Source organism: Meriones unguiculatus, chromosome 6 (genome assembly GCF_030254825.1).
Source record: "Meriones unguiculatus strain TT.TT164.6M chromosome 6, Bangor_MerUng_6.1, whole genome shotgun sequence".
In the NCBI taxonomy this organism is placed as follows: Eukaryota; Metazoa; Chordata; class Mammalia; order Rodentia; family Muridae; genus Meriones; species Meriones unguiculatus.
In genome coordinates, this window is record NC_083354.1 from 26,718,383 (window position 1) to 26,741,854 (window position 23,472).

A 23,472-nucleotide genomic window follows, 5' to 3' on the forward strand; every position below is an offset into this window, starting at 1 on the left:
CCCGTGTGCCCAGACACTACCCGAAGAGCCCACCGAGTTTCACAGCACCAATGTTATAATAACACAACCGCCCAAGCATGTATGGTATAAGGAAGGAAGTCGGTCGTGGAAGGGGGAGGGTTAAGAAAGAAGGGATGAGGGGTGCCCCAGAAAGAAACAGAGGGAGGGAGAAAAGGCAAGGAAGTCAGTGGACTTGGGGAGGGGCATGGGAGGAGACGTGGGAGGTAGGAAAGAATTGGGAGAGGAAGAGGGAGGGGCTACAGTAGGGATTCAAAGTGAATAAACTGTAATTTATAAAAATATAAATAAAAAAAGAAAGTCAGAGAGAGAGAGAGAGAGCAGTGATGGGAAGGTCCTTTATATCTGGAGCATGCCTGGCTTGCACCTGGCAGAGGCAGGTGATGACATCAGAGGTTGCTAGGCAACCTAGTCTAACATTAAGCATGAAGCAGAGAGCGAACATTTTCAGTGATTCTGTTAGTCTTGCATCGTGTAAGCCTCTGGGTTCCAATAAAAATGCATGTGGTTTGTAAAGTAATGGTGAAGATATTCGGGGAATGTGTTGGGGTGAGAACAGAGTTAGTGCCTGTCCGTGAAAACAGCTGAAATAATCTTAAAGAATAGAAAATAGTGACACAGCACTGTGGGTGCAGAGGCAAGAGGATAACTAGGGCTTGCTGGATGCTAGCAGGTTCAGAGAGAGACCCTGCTTCAAGGGAACAAAAGGGTGACATAAAGGAGAGGATACTCCCTGTCTCCATTTGGCCCTATGTAGAACATACAATGCACACACAAACAAACGTTACCTAAGTGAACAAGGTAAAAAATAAATAAAAGTTTAAAGACTAACTAATGAGAAAACTCTAGAGCCATGGAAAAAGAACAACAAAGGACAGTAAAAATACTAAACAAAGTGTAAAATTAAAACTTTAGTTAACAATTTTTAACCATATCAACTCTTGTCAAACTGTCAGAAACAAACCCACAAGATCTGAGTGTGCCAACTACATGAAATTCACATTAAGTATAAAAACATAGATATCACACAGTTAAATAAAAATTTAATGCTTGCTGGGCAAACATGGAGACTGGGCACAGATCTCCAGCACCAGTGTAACAGCGAGGCAATAGGGACAGTGTAATCTTAGTGCCAGAGAAGGAGAGACAGGAAGACTGTCGGGGCTCATTAACCAGCCAGTAAGTCTAATTGGCCAGCTCCAGGTTTAATGAGAGACCTGTCTCACAAAATAAGTTGGACAGAAATACAGACCTATTTCTGAATACACAGAACACATTGCTTTCAGGATAGAGAGGAATGAAGCTGAAACTGATTCAAAATTTCCTCCTTGCTGTCTCCCTATCACAGTACTGGAAAAGGCTTTTCAGTCTGCTGGGGGAGGAAGGCCTCCTGCATTCTACAACATCACCATCATGCCAGACAAGATGAGGCCAATGGCCAATGGTGAAGAGTGGCCTGAATCTTTGGGGATAACTGACTGCTTTTGAATTGGACTTGAGGCTGCTTCACAGATGCTCTAAACCTGGTCAAGCTGGGTGTAATGGTGCAGGCCTGTAAATCTCAGCACTTGGGTGTCAAAGACAGGTGAATCTCTGGGTCAAAGGTCAGACTGATCTAAAATAGCAAGGTCAGAACAGAAAGGGCAACACAGTGAGACCTTATTTCAAAAAAAAAAAAAAGAAAAAACAAAATGAAAGAAAACAAAACCCTAAACTAAACCTGGTCAAAAGCACATGGCCCAGAGAGTCTATATAGGTCTTAGCAGGGCAGGGTCTACTAATGCTATCTGGCTTAATGGACATCCTGTCAAATTGCCTTCTAAATATTTATGTTCCTATAAAAAGAATGATGCTGCTTTGAACCTTGGCTAGATAAGCTTCTCACTGCAGTGCAGAAAATAATTGATGATCGAGTTCTCAGCTCTGAATGAGGCATCTCTATCAACCTCACACAGAGGCTCTGGGGACATCTGGGAAAGAGTGTTTGAATTGCTGTGAAATGCTGCCTGCTGAGCATTTTGACCATCACATTCATGAACCCTCATCTGTGGTTACCTGAGTAAGACCACACAATACCAAGTCTACTTCATCCCAGAACCAGGAGTCTGACTGGCATCTGGGCCATTTTTTCCCTCTTACTCAGTTTGGTCATTTGTTTGCTCAGCTGAGGTTCTCCCTGTGTTGCTCTTGTTCATCCATAAGCGCTGATCAAAGTGCAGAGCTTTCTGAGCCACGGTTTGGAAGCCTGTTCTTTTTTAAAAAGTATGTTATTCTTTGGAAATCACAAAAATGTGCACAATGTATGTGGATTATATCAACCCCCACTGCCTTTCTTCAGTTTCCCTAGACTCCTCCTAAAGTCAGGTTGCCTCCCAGCTTCGTATCCTCTTTTAACTGAATTCAATTAGTGCTGCTCATGGGTGAGTGGACACAGGGCCATCCAGCAGAGGTCGGGCTGAACAAGTGTCAACAGCTCCCCTCCTACAGGTGGGGCTTGGCTTGGCTGGATTTGGCACAGGCTTGTATGGATAGGCAACCACAGCCACTGTGAATTCCTGAGAGAAGGATCCTGCTGTGCACAAAACAAGACAAACCCAAGACAAAGTCCTCTACAGCTTCTGGCTCTTCTGACCTCTTGGGCCCTCTTCTGCAATGGCTCCTGAGTTTGGGAGAAGGAAGTGTTCCCTCAGGAATGAGCACACCCTGTCACTTACTGTCTGCACTTTGACCTTGTTGTAAGTCTCTGGAATTCTGTTCTTGTTAAGGTCTGAATTTATGTTCATTCCAGACTCCCATTAGCAACTAAGAGCCCTGGGATGTCCTAGAGAGACACTTGGATGAAAGGATATGGTTGTGATTGCCAGTGATCATTTTATATCTTGTTATTGTCTATCTAAACAAGATCTGGGGATGGTGGAGCATGCCTGTCATCCAGCACTTCGGATGTGGAGGCAGTAGGATGAGTTTAAGGCCATCCTCCCTAAACACTGAGTTGGAGGCCACCCCGGGTTATCTGACACTGTGCCTCAAAGACCTCTCTCCAGCTGTCCTTCCCCAACACAAAGAGTCACTAAGCCAGGTTATGATAGCACATGCCTGCTCTTCTGGTATCCATGAGATGGAGGCAAGAACATGGGAGTTCAAGGGAAATCTGAGCTATACTGAAAATCGAGATCTGCTACACAGTGAAATCTTTTCTTAAATTGCCTTTTTTTTTTAAACAGAGGTTCTCTGTGTAGCTATGACTGTACTAGGACTCTCTCTGTAGACATAATAGAATATTTTGTCAAACAATATAAGGGTTGGAGATATAGCTCAGTAGCAATGTACTTCTTGCTTTTTGGTTCATCCTAGGGGGGAATATGGGTAAACCAAGAGTTTCTGGAGGTTGTCACTGGTTTAGTGTATAGTTAGCAATCATGATACTCTGGATTCAATCTTTCTCTCTCCCTCTCCTTTTATGTCTGTCTGTCTGTCTCTCTCTCTCTCCAACAGACATACAGACACACACACACAGCAAATATAGAGCTAAGACAAAAAAGAAACAAAAGACCACCAAAGAAGAGCAGGCAAAGCTGAAAGTTTATGTAGATGTGTGTGTGTGATTGTGCATGTGTTTGGTAAAAGGACAGTGAACTGAAAATCAAGACTGTGTTTGCCCCTGGATGAGAAGGACAAGCATCAACCAGGACAAGGGAGTGGCACGGTGGCCTCTAAGGCACTGAGAGACCTTGACTTCTTGACTTTAGCACTCAGCTCCCAGGATTTATTGTTATTGTCCTTTCAACCAGATATGTAATAACAGTAGATATGCGTTACATATGCTAGTTTGTAATTATAACAAAACAAAACTTCATCGACACATTATAAAACAACTTTTAAATATAACTAGATTGCCTCACTACTTACCATCCCAGGGACTGAGAAGATAGCCCCAGCAGTCTCCACAATTTTCTGCATACTATTTCCAAATTAGAAAAAGAAAAAGTAGAACCTGAAAAACTGTCTCAGTGGGAGAACAGTCACTACTCCTGCAGAGGACTCAGGTTTGCTTCCTAACACCCATATCAGGCAGTTCACAGCCTCCTGTAACTCAGTTCTAGGATATTTGATTTCCTCTTTCTGACCTCTGTGGGCATAAGACATGCAAGTAGTACACAGATATACATGCAGGCAAAACACCCATGCACATAAAGTCAAATACTAAAAAATAAATAAATAAAATAAAAATAAAGCCAAATACTTTAAAAAGTAAGAGAAAAAGAAAAAAGTGACCATTGCTGTCACTAGTCTTCTAACTTCAAAATTAAATGGAAATATTCTATGTATTTATTTATTTATTTATTTATTTAAGTTGAATAAAAGTTTTGCTATGTAGCCCTGGGCTGCTCTAAAACATGATTTTAGAAGGAAGAGGATTAAGTGGAGACAGAGGGAGATAAGAGAAGGTAAATGGAAGGATGGTGGTGACATGATTGTCGTACACTGTAATATATATATTTTGTGTGTAAAGGTCATAAATGTACATATATTAAAATGTCATTATTTTATATAATTAATATACACTAACAAAACATTTTTAAAGAATATTTTAAGGACTTGGGATGTTATTTCCATTCTATCTAAAGACCAGATACTTATTTAAAACTTTACATTTTAAAGTTTAATAAATAGACTTAAATAAATCTAGAACACTTTAAGGTATACATTGGCTGCACACCAAACACACCTGAGGAGCTGAACACAGACTGTATAGCATTTCTAATGTAGCATGAGCTACATAGAGACATCTGTGTGCATATTGACCCAGCCTCAATTAAGATTTAACTATGATGTCTAGCTAGATAGAGAGAGTCTCATGTGAGGAAAGAAATGAAGATACATGGATGTATCCTTCACAGGGAAACCAGAGAGTGAGCAGACACTACCCACAGATAACAAACCTGGAAAGTGAGGGAATAACAGATGAAGTGAGTTAAAAGTCAAGAGAATTCACTTTGCTCACTTTGGGAAAAACTTGGTGTGGTCTGTTAATGGGTCGTAACCTTCCTTTCACTTCTCCATTCATCATCCACAGGAAAAACACCGGACAAGGTCCTTTATGCCTAGGAAAAGGAGATTGGGTCAGCTCAACAGCACATACACCTGTTAACTCACAAGAATTTGACTCCAGATTTCACTAGTGAAATCCTGCTTGCTCCTCCAGTTGGATTATGTGGCAATACCACGCACAGGAGGCAAGAGTTCAAACAGGACTCTTGGTCCTTCTGTGGGGCGGTCAGCAACAGTCAGCAACAGTCGCTGAAGGTTCCTGTGCACCATGTGCTGTGATGAAACCTCTACCAAACCATCATCCTGAAAGATTTGCCATCAGGAACTGGAGTAGGAGCTCCTCGAGAGCGGAGATTTCTGTCTGTTCTGGACAACGATGACATACAGGACATTCACAGACATAGGCATCCAACAAGCAATTGCTTACTGAGTAAATCAGGAGAATATACTTGTAGCTGGGGCAGGATGGAAGAGCAAACTTAGGAGCCTATATGCAAGGCAGGTTATGAAGAATCCCTGTCTCTGCTCACATTATTGCCAGCTCTCCTCACCTAGAAATAGGAGCACTTCATCTGTGACACTCAGGCAAGGCTGGCAAGAGAAGACAATGCGTTAAGACAGGGTGGTGAGTTTTGTGACAGTGGAATAGGCCTGTCAGATGAAGTGACCTCAGGATCCCCAAGCCCAGAGGCTGAACACTGAGGGAATTATGGAAAACTGAAGGTCTTATGAGGCCCCAAAGAGATCTATGACAAATGAAAATAAAGAAAAGTGCAAGTTTGGGATTAGACTACTTGTCAGACACAAAATTCTGACTCGGGTGTTAAAGAGATGCTCAGCATGAAGAGCACTGGCTGCTCTTGCAAAGGAGTCAGATTTGTTTCCAGCACCACATGCTGGCTCTCGGCAACTATATCTCCAGTTCCAGGATCCAACACCCTGGCTAGCCTCTGAGGGCACCAGGCAGGCATGTGGCACCCATACTTACCTTCAGGCAACACTCACACCCAGAAATGTAGAAATAAAAGGGAAAAACCCAACTGACCTGTGTAGAAAAGGCCTGCTTTGACGAGAGCTTCAACAGCCAAAGGTGACTCGTGGGGCCAGTCCTTTAAAGTGTCCTTCCTCACTTCTTCATTAGCAAAGACGCTGTCATTAGAGTAAGCTTGGAGAAAAGATGTGGGCGAGAAGAGCAGGCTTTGATAACAAAGTTCAAGTGAGTTGTGTGTATATGTGGGATGATCTTATGATGTGTGCTTGTGTCAGAATAATTGAGGGTGGTTAGAAGAGCAGGAAGAAATAAGAGATACAAGAAAGACCATGTTAGAACTGCTGGGCAAAGATTGGGGTATTCCATTCGTTCTATTCATTTCTGTGCATGGTCAGTGTGTTAAAATGTAAGTTAAGACTGTCCCCTGGTCATCTAGCATTGGGATAGAGCAATATTGAGAGGAGATTCCTATTTCCAGAATCATTATGAAGATTTGAGAAAGGTCATTTCCCCTGTGGCTCCCTTAAAAGCATTTGTTATGACAGCTTGCTCTTTGAGATGACCACGTGTGTGTGGGGGGTCTCCATTAGACTTTTTACCTCACCCTGGTCTCTGGACACTGGTACATGTCTTCTCCATGCTGTGAGCACGTGAAAATTAAATTCCCATTACCTTGGTCTGACAAGTTTTTCAAGATGAAAGCCTGCCCGTGTTCACATTTCATCCTAGGATTAGGATTTTTTCCCTTTTGCTTTAAGTATTTCATTGGCACAGAGAATACTATACTTTAATTTAATTAGGAAAAAAATTTTAGAGTCTAGAAACATTTTGTATTTTACTTTTGACTTTGTTAAGCCCTGAGATCATAGGGAATAGGTTATACTGTTTTGCTCAGTGCTCACCAGTGTGCTTTCTGGTTGTGTACTCTGAAGAGCAGGTTGGCACTTCAGACTTTCCTTACTTTCCTTCTTTATCTCATCACTTTCTTTCACTGCATCAGGAAGCTGTCTCAAGACTTACAATTCGGAGTGTTTCATGTGTGTGCAAGTCCGTTTGCATATATGGACTCACATCTGTGGAAGTCTGAGGACAACCTTCCCTGTTTCTCTTTTAACCTGCTCATTTAACAATGACAAGAGTGTGATGGGCAGTGCTGTAGACTCTTCATTTTGCTAAGGTAGCATTCATGAGCAAGGCTTCTTCTGAGAAACCCATTTCCTATGTCAACAATGTCACCCTTCTTGTAGACTCTTGCTCATGTGGCCAAAGACACAGCTCTGTGTTCCCAAGACCTAGAGAACAGTGCTTCTCCTTTTCCCCATAGTGTTTGCTATTTTAACAACTTATTGGAAAATGGTGTTTTCAGTCAAAAGGATGCCATGTGCATGCTTGTAAGTATGTATGTATGTATGTGTAGTCAGACATTTGCGTACTTTATTGGGTCCTTTTATCTACCACCATTCTGCCCCCTTCTTCCACCCTTCCAAATCCCCAACACTAGGTAAGAGAGAAAGGTTAGAGGGGAAAGGGAGCTTCAATACTGTTAGAATACTTCCTGCTGGTTAGGGGCGTCAATTTCCTTCCACTCATCTCTGCACACAACCGCGTGACAAAGAGCAACCAATCCCAACAGCACCAGTCAGCAACTACCAGCAGCAGCTGCAGCAGCCAGTGCCTCTACCACAGCAGGAGGAGCAGCAGCCACAGCCCCGCTGGCAGCTCTAGCATTTCTATACCCACTCAAGAGTCCCCAGAATTCCAAAAGTCTTACAATTGCAGAAACTACCTGCAGTTGGCCAAATCACACCCAAGCCAAAGTAGGAGGCAAATCAGAGTCAGCTTCTGGGGACAATCTAAAGCAGCCCCAGATCTCACATCTGCGATTAAAATGAAAACATATTCCCATAACTGTCTGTGTTTTTAAAGAAACCAAAATCCTCACTACATGTATGTGTGAGTGTTTTGCCTACATGTTTGTATGTCTACCACATGTGTGCCTGGAGCTCTCTCTGGTGGCCAGAGAGGGAGTCAGATTCCTGTGAGAGGGGGTTGCAGATTGTTGTAAACTGTTACCACTTTGAACTGAACCTGAGTCTCGGCAAGAACAACAAACATTCTTAACATCTGAGACATCCCTTCACCTCCTGCTTATTTGGGGGGTGAGACACAATGCGTTGCCATGTAGGCTAAGCTAAGCTATCTATAAAATCATCATATTTCTGCCTCAGCTTTTTTAGTGCTGGGATCACAGGCATGGAGCTCGACACTTGGCACTAACCTCATGCAGCCCATACTGGCCTCTAAACTGTTACCATAGTCCTACCTGGGCAGAAGTGTCTCCTTCCACCTTCCAAGAGCAGGAATTCCAGGGATGAGCAGCCTCAGGCCACCATGGAGTTCTTACTGTATTATGATTGTTTTCATCCTGTCCACTATCCCTTGTCCCCACATACCTGACCTCTGCTGGGGCTGAACTCAGGGCCTATCCTACTTGCTATACAGATGTTTGCCAACTGAGCGAGATTCCTAATACTCGGGTTTTGTTTTCCTGTGGGTGTTGGGATGGAACCTAAGGACTTGCCCATGCTAGGCAAGTGAGCAACACACTCAGGCCTCTCGCCTCATTCTAATGTGGATATTCCTTAAATTCTTAACAGCACACAGAGCCATTTAAGAAAGCAAAACAACCAAAGTCATTCTCTGTTACAGCAATCACTCATGAAAATAACTTTTAAAGAAAGGTGATGAGGGATGGAGAGATGGCTCAGTGATTAAGAGCACTTACTGCTTTTCCAACTGTTCTGAGTTCAACTCCTAAGACCCACAATCAGGCAGCTCACAAATGCCTGTTACTCTGTCTCCAAGGGATCTGATGCTCTTGTTTATCTTCCAAAAGCACTTGTATACATGTGGCACACATACACACACATACACAGACACACACGTTCGAGCGTGAGCATGAGAGAGAGATAATGAGAACATAAAAAAGAAACAAGCAAAGCCAATGGAATGTGCCTGAGATTTTACCTGATACCATAGGTAATTCTCTTCTGACCCAGGAATTCACAAAATGTTCTCCCTGAGGAAAAGAAATTCAGGTTACTGCCTGATTGGCTGACTTACAAGATATCCATCTATCTGTGGCCTGCAACTTAAGGTCTTCCAAAACTGAAGTGAATTTTCATTCGAGCAGCAGAATTTGAGCAAAGCAGCCCTTTAATTTTGGTTTGATTTCTATTGATCTTGTAAACTTTTATGCAGTGCCAAACATTAGTGAAATGGAAGCTCCTCAGGGTCACTCTTACCACACACCCTGTGCAACCACAGAACTGCAGTTACACACAGGTGAATTTTGACTCATGAGGAACTGAGAGAAAGGAAGGGAGCCATGCTCTCCAACCATGCAGCTCTCCCTCTGAGAAAACTGCACCCCAACTGTCAGCCCATGCCCTCTGCAGATGCTGCCTCTTAGTCAGTAAGACAGTACAGTCTCCTTTGGCTTCAGTTTGAGGTGGGTTCCCACCGCTTGCCACTAGGAAGTCCTTACTAGTTTAAGGGTGTAAATAACCAGGTTCAGGAGCCACCTTTGAGTGCCCAGACTCTGCCATGTACTAGGTCAGAAGATTGGGTCAGACATCCAGATGGAAGTGTCAGGAGGTAGCTAGAGTAGTGAGTGGCCTCACTCAGAGGGAAGATGAAGGAGGCAGCAGAAGCAACCCAAAACCAGCCTGGAAACTGTCTAAGTGGTTCCAGCTTCACAAGACAAGAGTTTTGTTTCCTCTCTACAGAGAGAGGCAGGACAATGAGAAGAGAAAGGAAGAAAAACAAAGAATATTTGGGAAAACAAACAAACAAACAACAACAACAAAAACAAAACATCACCCTGATGTATCACATCTCGGAAAGAGTTGACATTGTAAATTACCGTTACATGAACAAATCCCTCATAGCTCTGAATATACTGGGCAATTTCCTCTGACAATTTCTCGCTTTGAAGAAATTCACATCTACAATTAAAAATGTCTTTAAAAACACTCCCAGTATTGTGACAAAGACCGTCTATATCACAAGAAATATTTGCTAAAAACCCATCAAACTGTTGAATTTGATGCTTCAATAAAACTGTCCATTTTTTCCTGAAGTCTTACTCATGAGAATTAACATTGTGTTAGAAACATGTAAATCATATTAATGACAAAATGCCATTATTTAAAATTCCAACCTTGTGCTGCTTTAGTTTTTCATCAACTTGACATATAAGCTAGAGTCATCCAGGAAGAGGGACCCTCCGCTGAGAAAACACCTCCATCACACTGGTTTGTCAACAAGTCTGTGGGGCGTTTTCTTGATTAATGATTGATGTTGGAGGGTCCAGTCTGCTGTGGGCAGAGCCACCCCAGGCAAGTGGTCCTGGGAGGCCTAAGAAAGGAAGCTGGATATGAGCCTGGGGGCAAGGGGACAAGCAGTGTCCCTTCATAGTGTCTGTCTGTTCCTGCTTATGTTCCTGCTCTGACACCCCTCAGTGTGGGTTGTAATCTGGACATGTAAGCCATGTAAACCCTTTCCTCCCAGGGCTGCTTTTGGTCATGGTGTTTATCAAAGCAACAGAAAGCAGAGCAGGACAATCTTCTCATTATTTTAACTTTTAGTTCAAGGCAGGGTCTCCCTGTGTTGCGAAGGTGATGCCAAACTCTGACCTCAGGCCGTGCTCCCACCTCAGCCTCAACAGTAGCCTGCGCTATAGGCACGTACCGCTACACCCCGCTGCTCTCTTCTTGAAACACATATGCGGTAAATCAAAGAGGTTGATTCATAGCAAGCAGAGAGTGGAACACACACTCATACTCTAAATCAATGTAAAAATTCACTAACAATGAAGGGAGCGGGCGTTTGAATACTAGCTAAGATATTTAAATGTTATTCCATTTTATTGTTCATCTTTGTAGGAGACATAACACTTCTGTGGCTCTTTTTTTAATCACTATTTAAAGTTATATGCTAAAGGAATAAGAAATGAAACCATGTGTTAGCTGGATTTTGCTTTGACATAACCCGATCATGACCATTCCATGGGGATGGCAGGAAAGAGGTAGATGAAATAGGATCAGGCCAGCTGCTAACATGTGCTCATTTTATACACTTCTCTGATTTCTTTGAGACTTTCATAATGAAAATTTAAAAATTAGAAGAATACATCTGTATGTAGCAGAAACAAAACATCAGATGCCAAAATCATACCACTAAACACATTATCACAAATAATTAAAGTACACGTCTTTCCTAAGCCCCATCCACTTCCCAGGGCATATATTCTTTGTTCTCTGGAAGTTGAACTACCCATCAGCTGTTCCCAGGGTATGTGATCCCTATATGGCTCTCGCTGGCCATTCCAGGCAGGCTTCTCGTCTCCTGCTCCTCCTGACTTCGTCAGCTGCTGGGAGGCAGCCCCCCAGGCAGGAGGAGAACCACAGTTATGAGATTACAGGTGTGTGCCACCATATTCAGCGAAAATTTTCATTTGGTGCATATTTCTCTGAATATGGGAAACCACTTGTAATATTTTAAAGACTGTTCTCGTCTTTTCCATCAATACATCGTTTCCATTCCTGTGCAGATTGACTCATTTGGTAGTTAAGGTAAATCATGAAACTGCTCGACCCGACATATTGTAGTGTTGGGGACAATAAAACAACAATAGTAACTGTTGAGAGGGCTGGAGAGCATGCACTCAATGTACTTGCAGAAGACCTGGGCTCAGCACCGGCACCCACTTTGGGCAGCCACCTGTAACTGCAGCGGTAAGGAAGTCTGACACATCTGTCCTCGAGGGTGCCTGCACTAATGCACATCCCCAATGTCCCAAATATTAAAACTGAAGTAAACAATTGGGTCTGGGGATTGTCTCAGCAGGTAAAGTACCTTACCTTAGGCATGAGGCCCTGAGTTAGAATCTGTGTTGCCCATATAAAAGCAGGGACCAGGCCACCATGTCACTAATCCTAACCCTGGAGGAACGGGGACAGATGGATCCCATGTGGCTTGTCTCAAAAGATAAGGTGAAGAATGATGAGAAGGTGGGCTAGGTTAGCATGTGAACTCCACAGGAATGCACAAGGGCACATATGTACACTACACACCAACACACCATACATATTAACGCGGTCTACATGCAAAAACATCCTACACAGGAAATATTAAAATGAAAAGATAAAAAGCAAAATAACACAAAAGAGAAAAGGGTCATTTAAGTTGATGTGATTCAAGCTTTTCACTATGTGACCAGATTTCCTTGCTTGAAAATTTCTAGGGTGACCCCATATTGGACAGGAGAAAGATCAAAACTCATGTGGTACTCCAACAAGGTTGCTCTTTTATCTCCAGTTTTATTTTGCTAAATATCAAGCAACAGAAACAGAAACAAAAGCTGAAATCTTTAAGAAAGAAGCATTTGATACTTATTTGGGGAACCACTTGGCATGCTCCTTCCAGGGATCGTCTCCCTCTTCCCAGTTTCCCAGGCATCCACTGCAGGAGAAGCACTGCACAGTGTCCCTTTCACCTACAGATGCAGGGAAGCGATGGCACCAGGTGTGTCTTGGAGCTGATCATACTGAACCAGAGCAACACAGACCCCAGCATGCTTGCTCTTCCATGTCCCCTCTGGCTGAATCCCTGGCCACATCCCACTGCCCTAAATGACCCCGTTCTAAGCTCTGGACCTACATTTCCCAGCCATGGCCATCCTCCATAGACTTAGCCCTCAACATGCCAGTTTCTTACACATAGAGGCTGCTACTTAGCTTTCAGGACCAAAGTGATGGAGAAGTAGGCAAAAGCTAGAACTACCTGGAATAATGCTGTCAGAAGGTCTAAGGGTTAGCTTTGCCATGTCACGTCTATGGAAATAGAGGCACAGTTCTCTAATTCTCTGAGCCTCAGTGAGCTCAACTATCAAACATGGGGAAAGAGCAAACTGAGTGAATTGCTATTAGTGTTCAATCCTTGTATAGCATAAGCAGGTACTCAGCACCCACAGATCCTGTTGTAATTGTCATCCACATCTGTCCTAACACCTGTGTGTGGCTGAGGCATTTCAAAGTGTAGTCTTCTTGAGGATAGTTTGCCTCATGGATGAGAGTTAAATAAGTAAAAAGAAACCCTTCCAAAACTATAGAAATTAAATTAATCAAGGAAACATATAAATAGTAATATTTGTGAAATGAGAAGAAAGTGCATTTAAGCTATCTCATAATCCATTTTCAGGTCCTTATGAATGGAGCAAGTATTTTCGGGAGTCTTCTTATTCTGTTTTCCAGTGCTGGGACTAAACCAATGACCTTTCACATCCTCAGTTAGGCCTCAAGTAATGAGCTACACCTCAACCTTCAGTTAATATATTTCTAGGCCCACATTTACAGAAATGTGTCCATATTTACAGAAAACCTTTTATTTTATACATATTTGGCAAGTTAATAATGCTACACTAAAGTAAATTATATCGGAAGTAAAATTATTAAAGTTTAATGAACTAGATCTTTAATATAACAATTAACAAATAAGGAATGATTAACAAGAAGTAGTAAAAGAGTGAGGAGGAAGAAGAGAAGGAGGAGAAAGAAAGAGGAAGAAGAACAACAAGAATAGGAAGAATGTGGATGAGGAGAAGAAATGGAAACAGAAGGAGGAGAAAAAGGAGGAGGAGAAAAAGGAGGAGGAGAAAAAGGAGAAAAAAGAGGAGGAAGAAGAGAAAAATAAAAACAACAAGAAGAACAAGAAGATGAAGAAGTTGAAGACCAAGAACAACAGGGATAAGAACAAGAAGAAAAAGGAGAACAACAACAAGACCAAGTCCAAGAAGAACAAGAACAAGAACAGAAGAGAAAGAGTAAAAAGGAGGAAGAGAAGGAGGAAGAGAAAAGAAAGGTTGGAGAGATGGTTCAGTGGTTAAGAGGGCTCACGCAGGAGACTGGAGTTTGGTTCCCAGCACCCACCTCAGGCAGTTCTCAACCACATGTAACCACTGGGCCGGGGCACTCACATCCCACCCACCCCTCACAAATACATCATTTCTTAAATTTTTATTAATTACACTTTATTCACTTTGTATCCCCCCATAAACTCCTCCTTCCTCCTCTCCCAACCCCACCTTCTCTCCCCCTTCTCTACTCATTCCCCTCCCCAAGTCCACTGATAGGGGAGGTCCCCCTCTCCTTCCTTCTGATCCTAGTCAATCAGATCTCATCAGGAGTGGCTGCACTGTCATCTTCTGTGGCCTGGTAAGGCTGCTCCCCCCTCAGGGGGAGGTGATCAAAGAGCAGGCCAATCAGATTATGTCAGAGGCAGTCCCTCTTCCCATTACTATGGAACCCACTTGGACACTAACCTGCTATGGGCTACATCTGTGCAGGGGTTCTAAGTTATCTCCATGCCTGGTACTTGGTTGGAGTATGAATCTCTGAGAAGACCCCTGTGTTCAAATTTTCTGGTTCTGTTGCTCTCCTTGTGGGGTTCCTGTCCTCTTCAGATCTTACTATTTCCTACTTCTTACATAAGATTCCATGCACTCTGCCCAACAGTTGGCCATAAGTCTCAGCGTCTGCTTTGATAGTCTGCAGGGCAAAGCCTCTGTGGCAGGTTCCTAGGTTGTTTCTTGTTTTCTTCTTCGTCTGATGTCCATCCTCTTTGCCTTTTGCTATAGGGATTGAGCATTTTAGCAAGAGTCGTCCCTCTTGATTAGTTTGGAAACTAAATTTTTACAGAAACACCTCACAAAATGAGACCCAGTTACCTGCAAAGACAAAGCCAGCTGCAGAGAGTCCACGTGGCGAGGTCCCATGGGCATAAAACGGCCACTTCTCAAAGGACTCCAGCCTGGCCTCCTCTTCTTGGTACTGTGCTTTGCCGCCTCTCAGCATCTTCTCTGGACTCTTCACCCTTATGTCATACTTGCCGATGTTACCGACATCTTTGCCCAACAGGAACTCACATTCTGAACGTAATTTCTTGTGGATTTCTATAGGAAGGTTCTTGAGTCTGCTCCTAAAGAGGATTAAGCTACAGCAAAAGCACTGCACCCCAAGTTTCACCCTGGTATGGTAAAACCCAGCAGCTGCCATGTCCTGAGGCGTCCATGATTTGAATGAGTCATAGGTCACAAAAGTCTTTAATCTCCTGGCTTCACTGCACATCTGTGAGTTAAAACCTTTCTTCATCTTCATTCGTTCTTTGTGGTCTTCTTCATGCTGTCTCTTTAAGATCTGAAGTGCGTCCACACCAAGAAGAGCAGAGAACTCAGAGGCCAAATCATCATCAAACTCGTAAATTCTCTCCTCGTAGGCTTCTCCCTCGGATGCCATTTTCTAAATGAGACAGGAACGCGAATGATTTTGGTGTCTGCAATATCTTTATTATAAAGGGTTGTGTCTCTGAGTCAGGAAGATGGCTCAGTGGGTAAAGAGGCTTGCCACAAGCCCGATGATTTCAGTTTGTTCCCCAGGACCCACATGGTAGGTAGAAGACCAGCAACTTTTGTATGTTGCCATCTGACCTCCACTTGTGAAAGACAAACGTTGCTTGAGAAACTATGAAACATCAATATTCACTCACTCAATCAACAAATATTTGCTAAGCACCTACCTGTGTGTCAAGCAATGGGCTAGGCCTTGAGGACTGGCAGTGAACTAGACACAGAGAGCCGGATCCACTCATGGAGCCTTGCAAGTGTCCTTTAGGTTGACTGTTTGCTTGTTTTTCTTAGACAGAATCTTGCACTTAAGGGTGAAGCCAACAAGCATAGTAGAGCATTTGGTCTGGGACCCTATTTGGTTTTGTAAAAATGTGCTTGGTGTTCTAAGTCCTTCACCTGTACATACTCTTTGCACACCCCTCCTTTAGGACACAGCCTGTAGCCTCATCTCTGGACAACAGTATAGATTTCCCTGTCCCTAGCAATAATCAACTTTAGTCAGTCTCTAGTCAAGTACATTCCCAATGTATTGGGATAGGAGGACTGGAAAGGCTGATCAAACTGACCTGAATTTGGGTGCAGATGCAGGCAGGCAAAACTGTGTCTTTAATATTTAAGGAGAATCCTCTATTTTCTATCTTAGGCACATATATACTTAAAATCACACACATTCTCTATGACATACATGTGACATGCACAATGACCAAGGACTTGGATAATTCAAATCCGCCAGTCAAAACAGAGGGCCCTTACTTAGCAACCAGCCTTTCCATCTCCTGAGCCCCATAAAAGAAATCCCTAAACAATGATGAGACTCCCTAAACACTCTCACTCACGTGGTCAACTATCAGTCTTGAAGGTAAAAGTCTGTGCCATTGTTTCCTTCCAGCTAAGGTTATTTTGTTCTTGTGCCAATCCATGGGAACCTTTATCTCTGAATCCTTGTATAGGAGGCCAAGAACTTGGAATGATAAACCCATGAAATCACCATGCCCAGCTCCAAGTCTGAAGTGTAAAAACAATGACATATGTTTACCAAGTATGTTAAAGAAAAAATATGCACAATTATGTAGCCTGAGAGTGACAATCTGATAATATCATTTAGTTAAAATTATTCTTGAAGATTTTATTTTTAAGTATGTGTGTATATATTTCAAAAAAGGTGTTGGGCCCCCATAAACTGCAGTTACTGGTAGTTGTGAGTGGCTTGGCTTCGGGGTCGTGAACCAAAATTGGCTCCATTGCAAGGGTAAATCCATTCAACTGTAAGGCCATCTTTCCAGCCTCCAGACACATTGATTTGTCATTTTCGCTCTCCAGGCTTAGTGTTTCATGTGATCTCCGGATGCTCCCTGTTTCAGGTATGGATTTGAGTCTGGGAGGCAGTTGCTGGGGTTCATAGGTTCTTAGAACTCTTCACAATGGGTTGTAGAGAGAACGTGGATAGTGATAGGGTGGAGAGTCCTTATTAAAGGAGAGATACTGATGAGCTCAGAATCAAACCAGACCTGGGCTATGACCTGGCGCCAAGAGAGGATGGAAGTGACTCAGCATGACATCTGATATGAAATTTGCATAGAACCTTACTTCCCTGATGATTTTACAAAGCTAGCTCTTCATGAACATGCTCCCTTTGTTAATGAAGCCCAGGTGGGGAAGGGCTTCCAGCCTTACACCTTTCTTGTTAATTTCTGGAACCTCCTTCTTCACCCAGTTCCCTATTCTTCCAACTCACAATTATTGAAATGACTACAATAGAATATACGGACTATTTTACACTGTAAAATCGACAAATATTTGCAATGTACTGAATTTTGGCTATGTATGCTTGTAGGACCGAGCCCAAGGCCTTGGCTCTGCTAATTAGTACCCACCACTGAGCAGCAGGCCCAGCCAGCACTGTCGATCTGTTTTTGGTTTTGTTTTTGTTTGAGACAGAGTTTCACAGTATAGTCTTCACCATCCTGGAACTCATTCTGTAGACCAGGCTGGCCTCAAACTTACAGAGATCTGCCTGCCTCTGCTTCCTGAATGCTAGGATTATAGGCATGTGCCACCACCACCCTGCTGGTTTTGTTTACATTTTTTGAGACAGGGGTTCACTGTATATCCCAAACTAATCTGGAACACAATATAGAGACCAGGTTAGCATCAAATGTGTGGCTATCTTCCTTTTTCTCCATCTGTAGTGCTGAGCTAACAGGCCTGCATCACCATACCTGTTCTTCCACCATACTTCTCGTGAGAGTAGAGGATACAAGCTACTCAGGCAGTCTGAGCTCAAGTAACTGGAAAACAAGAAGTTTCCTTGACTGGAAACCAGAAGTAGCCAGACTGACTTGACACCAAATGTGAAACGATTCCAGGGTCTCAACACTTGAGATGCCAATGCTAGGTAGCCAAATAGAGACTAGCAGCCTTTGATGGAACTGATGGAGCCCTCCCTTACGGCTGGATTTGGACACCACTTCCCATCACAAAGCTGTTTCCTCTTGGATAAAAGAATGAAATCTGAGTTCTACTTCTGGCCCCAGTTAGAGACGTGACATTCTCCACTGTTCCAAAGACTGCAATGTTGGTTATTACTGTATTCTCCTTTAAAAGTAAATCTAGCTAAGCCTATGAATCACCTGGCTGGGAGTCCACACCAGAGTCACTGGAAGACAAGGTAAAGAAGTGGGAGGAATACTTATCCCCTCAGAAAGAAGATACACTTCTCAGAAGCCCTCACCCCTATGTAGTGGCTTCCACAGCTAAGCCTCTCCAATTTTCTGAATTCTAAGTTAAAAGTATTAACTTTTCCTCTGCTTTCTATCTCTTTTTCACATACTGGTCCAAACTCTATGCATGCTTTTCTTGACACTCTGGACTCCCTTACTCTGCAGACTCCCTACACACTCTCTGTCCAGATGGTTACTGACCTTGATTGTCAAACATGCCTGTTTTCTTGGATCCGTCTCCAAAGGTATGGCCTTTCCCCCCATCTCTTTCCTCCTGGCAGTTACCAAGATTTACAACTTGTCCTACTTGTTGTTTTTGATCAGACACTAATAAAATGGTCCTCAAGTTTCCTTCTGAGTCCTTTTAATTTGTTGTTGTTACAAGACTCAGAATCCTTAAAACGAATTCTCGTTTCCTTGGCAACACTTCATGTATGAGTATGTGTGTGTGAATGTGAATGTGTATGAGTGTATGAGAAGTGTGAGTGTATATGTGTGTGTGCTGTAAGTGCACACATGCCTCAGAGCTCTTTGGAAGTCAGAGGACTTTTAAAGGTTGTTTCAATTACTTTCATCTTCCCTCTCTAGTGGAATGCAGGGATCAACACAAGCCATTAGGCTCATAAGATATGTACTTTTACTCACTGAGCCATCCATCTTGCTCCCCAACTCTTCCATTTTTAAAAATCTGTTCATACATAATTGTTTAATTACTCCCCAAATGTGGAAATTTAAACCATTGTCCTTCTTCATACATAAAGATGAATTCAATATTCAATATTCTTGTAATGATATTAATAAATATTTCCAACATTTAAAAAATTTCCCCAGAGTAAATTCCTGAAATAAGAATAGCTGGGTCAACCACATGCATCCTCTTAAGGATTTTGGTGTCTGTCAGGCACTGGCTTTGCTAATGGTCTTCTGAGTTCCTTTTACCTTCAGTATGGTCAGGGTCCTGCTTCTTCTCAGGTGGTTTCTTGCAATGGGATTTCACATGTCAGAATTCCATGTCTCTCTGTAAGAGGAATTAAAATCTGCTTATGAACTGAGAACTGATTTCCCAAGAGAAAAGAGTGGTCAGGAGTCTTCATGGATTCCTAGCCCAGCATCCTAGTGGCCATGTGGGTGACAATCAAGAGGCTGTCCTAGGCACAAATAAGTATCTGACACTTCTTTAAACATGAGTTCTGAGACTCCACCACAACCTTTTGGACAATGACTATTTGAAGTTCCCAAAGAATCTGTTTTCGTTCAAACCACACATCTAACTCCTCCCCAACAGCCACTCCATTTAAGCAGAAAGTTACAAAATTCTCAAACATATGTGATTTCTCAAGGAGCTCAGCCAATATTTGTGCCCCCCCTTTCTTTATCTTGTATCTAGAAAATTAACTTAGTAGGTTGGGTTTTTTAAGAGAAATGCAAGTAAATCCTAGGAATTTATGTTAGATCTTGTTTTTCTCAGTTTAACCAGCTAGGCTGGTTAACTGGGACTATCAGTTCAACTTCAGATTGTTGGAATCATATGTACAATGAAACATGGTGGCTCAGCTAAATTAAATTGGAGCCTTACCAATAGACTGTATCAAAGAGAAGAGAGAATATTAAAACTATTCTTATATTTGATATTAGAATATTAGATAAAGTAGAGGAACTGGACCACTCAAGGAAAGAATGTGTAAACTCTCTAAAACTATATGAAAGGAACATGTAGGAACTTTGGAACATCATGAAAAGACCAAAATCTTCTAATTATAGGCACAGAAGAAGGAGAAGAATCCAAGGCCAGTGGCTGTGCCAACTAGTTTTATAACAACTTGACACAATCTATAGGCATCTGGGAAGAGAGAACCTCAACTGATAAATTGCCTGCACAAAATCAGGCTGTAAGACATTTTTTTAATTATTGATGGACAGGACCAGCCTATTTTGGGTGGTGCCATCCCTGGGATGGTAGTTCTGTAAAAAACATGCTGAGCAAGCTGTGTGGAGCAAGCCGGTAAGTAGCACCCATCCATGGCTTTTGTATCAAGTTCTACCTCCGGGTTCCTGTCAAATTTACAATCTTTCATTTATTATTTACAGGTGTCAAAATTGAGAGTTGCAAGTAGACTAAAACTAGAAAATGGAGGTGTAGCTCAGGGATAAAATGCGAATATAGCAATTTTGAGACCCTTTCATTAAGAGAAAGGAGGAGACAAACTAGCTACTTTCAAGAAATCACAGGAAATAATTAACCTCACTACAGTAAAACAAAAAGCAACCAAGCACACAACCTTATGACCACAGCCAACATCAATATCAAAGGATCTAACAGCCACTGGTCATTAATCTCTCTCAATATCAATGGACTCAATTCTCCAATAAAAAGACATAGACTAACAGAATGGATGCATAAACAAAACCCAGCAATCTGTTGTATACAAGAAACACACCTAAGTCACAAAGATAGACATTACCTGAGGGTAAAGGGTTGGAAGACAGCTTTCCAAGCAAATGGACCCAAGAAGCAAGCAGGAGTAGTCATTCTAATATCTGATAAAATAGGCTTTCAACTAAAATTAATAAAAAGAGATGGGGAAGGACACTTCATACTCATCAAGGGAAAATTCCACCAAGAAGACATCACAATCCTGAACATCTATGCCCCAAATACAAGGGCACCCACACTTGTAAAAAAAAAACATTGATAAAACTTAAACCACAAAAAAAAAAAACTTAAACCACACATAGATCCCCACATTAATAGTGGGAGACTTCAACACCCCACTCTCAACAAAGGACAGGTCAACAAAACAGAAATTAAACAAAGAAACAATGTCTCTAACAGAGGTCATGAATCAAATGGACCTAACAGACATTTACAGAACCTTACACCCAAACACAAAAGAATTTACCTTCTTCTTAGCACTTCATGGAACCTTCTCCAAAATAGACCATATAGTTGGTCACAAAATGAGCCTCAACAGATACAAGAAGATTGAAATAATCCCTTGTATCCTGTCTGGTCACCATGGAATAAAGCTGGACCTCAACAACAACAGAAATAGCAAAAAGCCTACACACACATGGAAACTGAACAACTTGCTACTAAATGACAGCTGGGTCAGGGAATAAAGAAAGAAATTAAAGTCTTCCTAGAACTCAATGAAAATGAAGACACAACATACCCAAACTTGTGGAACACAATGAGAGCAGTGCTAAGAGGAAAGTTCACAGCACTAAGTGACTTCAAGAAGAAATTTGAGAGAGCTCATTCAAGCAACTTAATGGCTCACTTAAAAACCCTACAAAAAGAAGAAGCAGACACACCAAAAAGGAGTAGACGGCTGGAAATAATCAAACTCAGGGCTGAAATCAATCAATTAGAAACAAAGAAAACAATTCAAAGAATCAATGAAACCAAGAGCTAGTTCTTTGAGAAAATGAAAAACATAGACAAATCCTTAGCCAAACTAACTAAAAGGCAGAGAGACTGTTATGCCAGGTTCACCCTCAGAGACCACCAAATCATCTTAAGGAGATGACTTGGTGCAATTGCAAGAGAGCTTTATTACGAGAGCGATCAAATTTGGGACCCAAGTCTCACTGACGCAGCAGTAGAGAAGTGGGACCTTGAGTTCTGAATGAACAGGATTTTTAAAGGGAAAGTCTGTGAGCAGGGGGTTTCCATGGCAGCAAGCAGGGGGGCACAAGACATGGCAATACAGAATAGGTTGAAGTTTAGCAGGGCAGGGTGACCTTTTCTTTTTTTTTTTTTTAAGCTTACACCAAACTTTTGTTTCTTCGCTTTTATGTCCATCTTTTTTTTTTCAATGTAGTTTATTCAGGAACCTTGAACAATCCTCGGACCCTGGGGAAAGCCAGCCCACAGCTTAAATAGCCTCTGGGTAGCCAATCCAGGCGTGCCACGTGGGCAATGCAGATAGGTCCACATACATGGAAGCAAGCCAGATCCTCAGCCTTAGCCAAATGTGGAATTGTTCGTGACAGTGAGCACTCACCATCGGGAAGGTGGAAGGCAGAAGGCAGAAACCAGCTCCATCTTTAAGGCATAGCATTCCGCAGTTCCCCTTTTTGTTTTAGACGCATCAGGCAAGAGTAGAGGTCTGATCTCTGATATTAGAAATAAATTGGGACTTTGTACCGATGTTCATTTAGGTGTCATCCCAGGGTGACCTTTTCTGAGGCACACAATCACAATGGCTAAGGCATATAATCACAATGGCTATTTTTCTAAACCACATCTGAAACATTGGGGAGAATTTTCCCACCCGATTCTCAATCGATTCCCATTGATTATTGCCAGGGAGTTTGTCTCTATTTTCTATCAAGCATTTATTCTGTTATATTTCCTGGAGGCTGTTGCTAGGAGAGTTAACTTTGTTTTCTGCCAAGTGTACATTCTGTGATATTTCCTGGTACCTGAATTCAGTTCTCAGTCAAAATCTTTATTTGAAAATGCAGTTATATTCTGGCTAACTTAAACTCTTGAAGAAACCACCCAAATCAACAAAATCAGAAATGAAAAAGGGGACATAACTACAGACACTGAGGAAATTCAAACAATCATTAGGACTTACTTCAAAAGTCTATATGCCACAAAATTTGAAAATCTAAAGAAAATGGACAATTTTCTTGATCAATTCAACTTATCAAAGTTCAGTCAGGACCAGGTAAATCAATTAAATAGTCCTATATTCCCCGAGGAAATAAATAGAAGGTCCCATCCAAAAAAAGCTCAGGATCAGATGGTTTCAGCGGAGAATTCTGCCAGACCTTCAAAGAAGAGCTAACTCCAATTCTTTTCAAACTATTTGACAAAATAGAAACAGAAGGAACATTACCAAACTCATTCTATGAAGCACAGTCACCTTGGTACCTAAACCTCACAAAGACCCAACATAGAAAGAGAATTTCAGGCCAATCTCCCTTATGAACATTAATGCAAAAATACTCAACAAAATACTTGCAAACCGAATCCAAGAACACATCAAAGATATTATCCACTATGACCAAGTAGGCTTCATCCCAGGTATGTAGGGGTGGTTCAATATACAGAAATCCATCAATGTGATCCAGCATATTAACAAACTGAAAGAAAAAAAAAACACATGATAATCTCCCTAGATGCTGAAAAAGCATTTGACAAAATCCAACATCCATTCATGTTTAAAGTCTTGGAGAGATCAGGGATAAAAGGCACATATCTAAACATAGTA

The 23,472-nt window shown here is 42.1% G+C and overlaps 1 pseudogene; it reads right to left on the reverse strand.

The window, feature by feature from the left end:
* LOC110543790 (baculoviral IAP repeat-containing protein 1b-like) overlaps positions 1-23,077 on the reverse strand; it is a 48,944-nt pseudogene extending 25,867 nt beyond the window's left edge.
* Between the last annotated feature and the right edge of the window lie 395 nt (positions 23,078-23,472).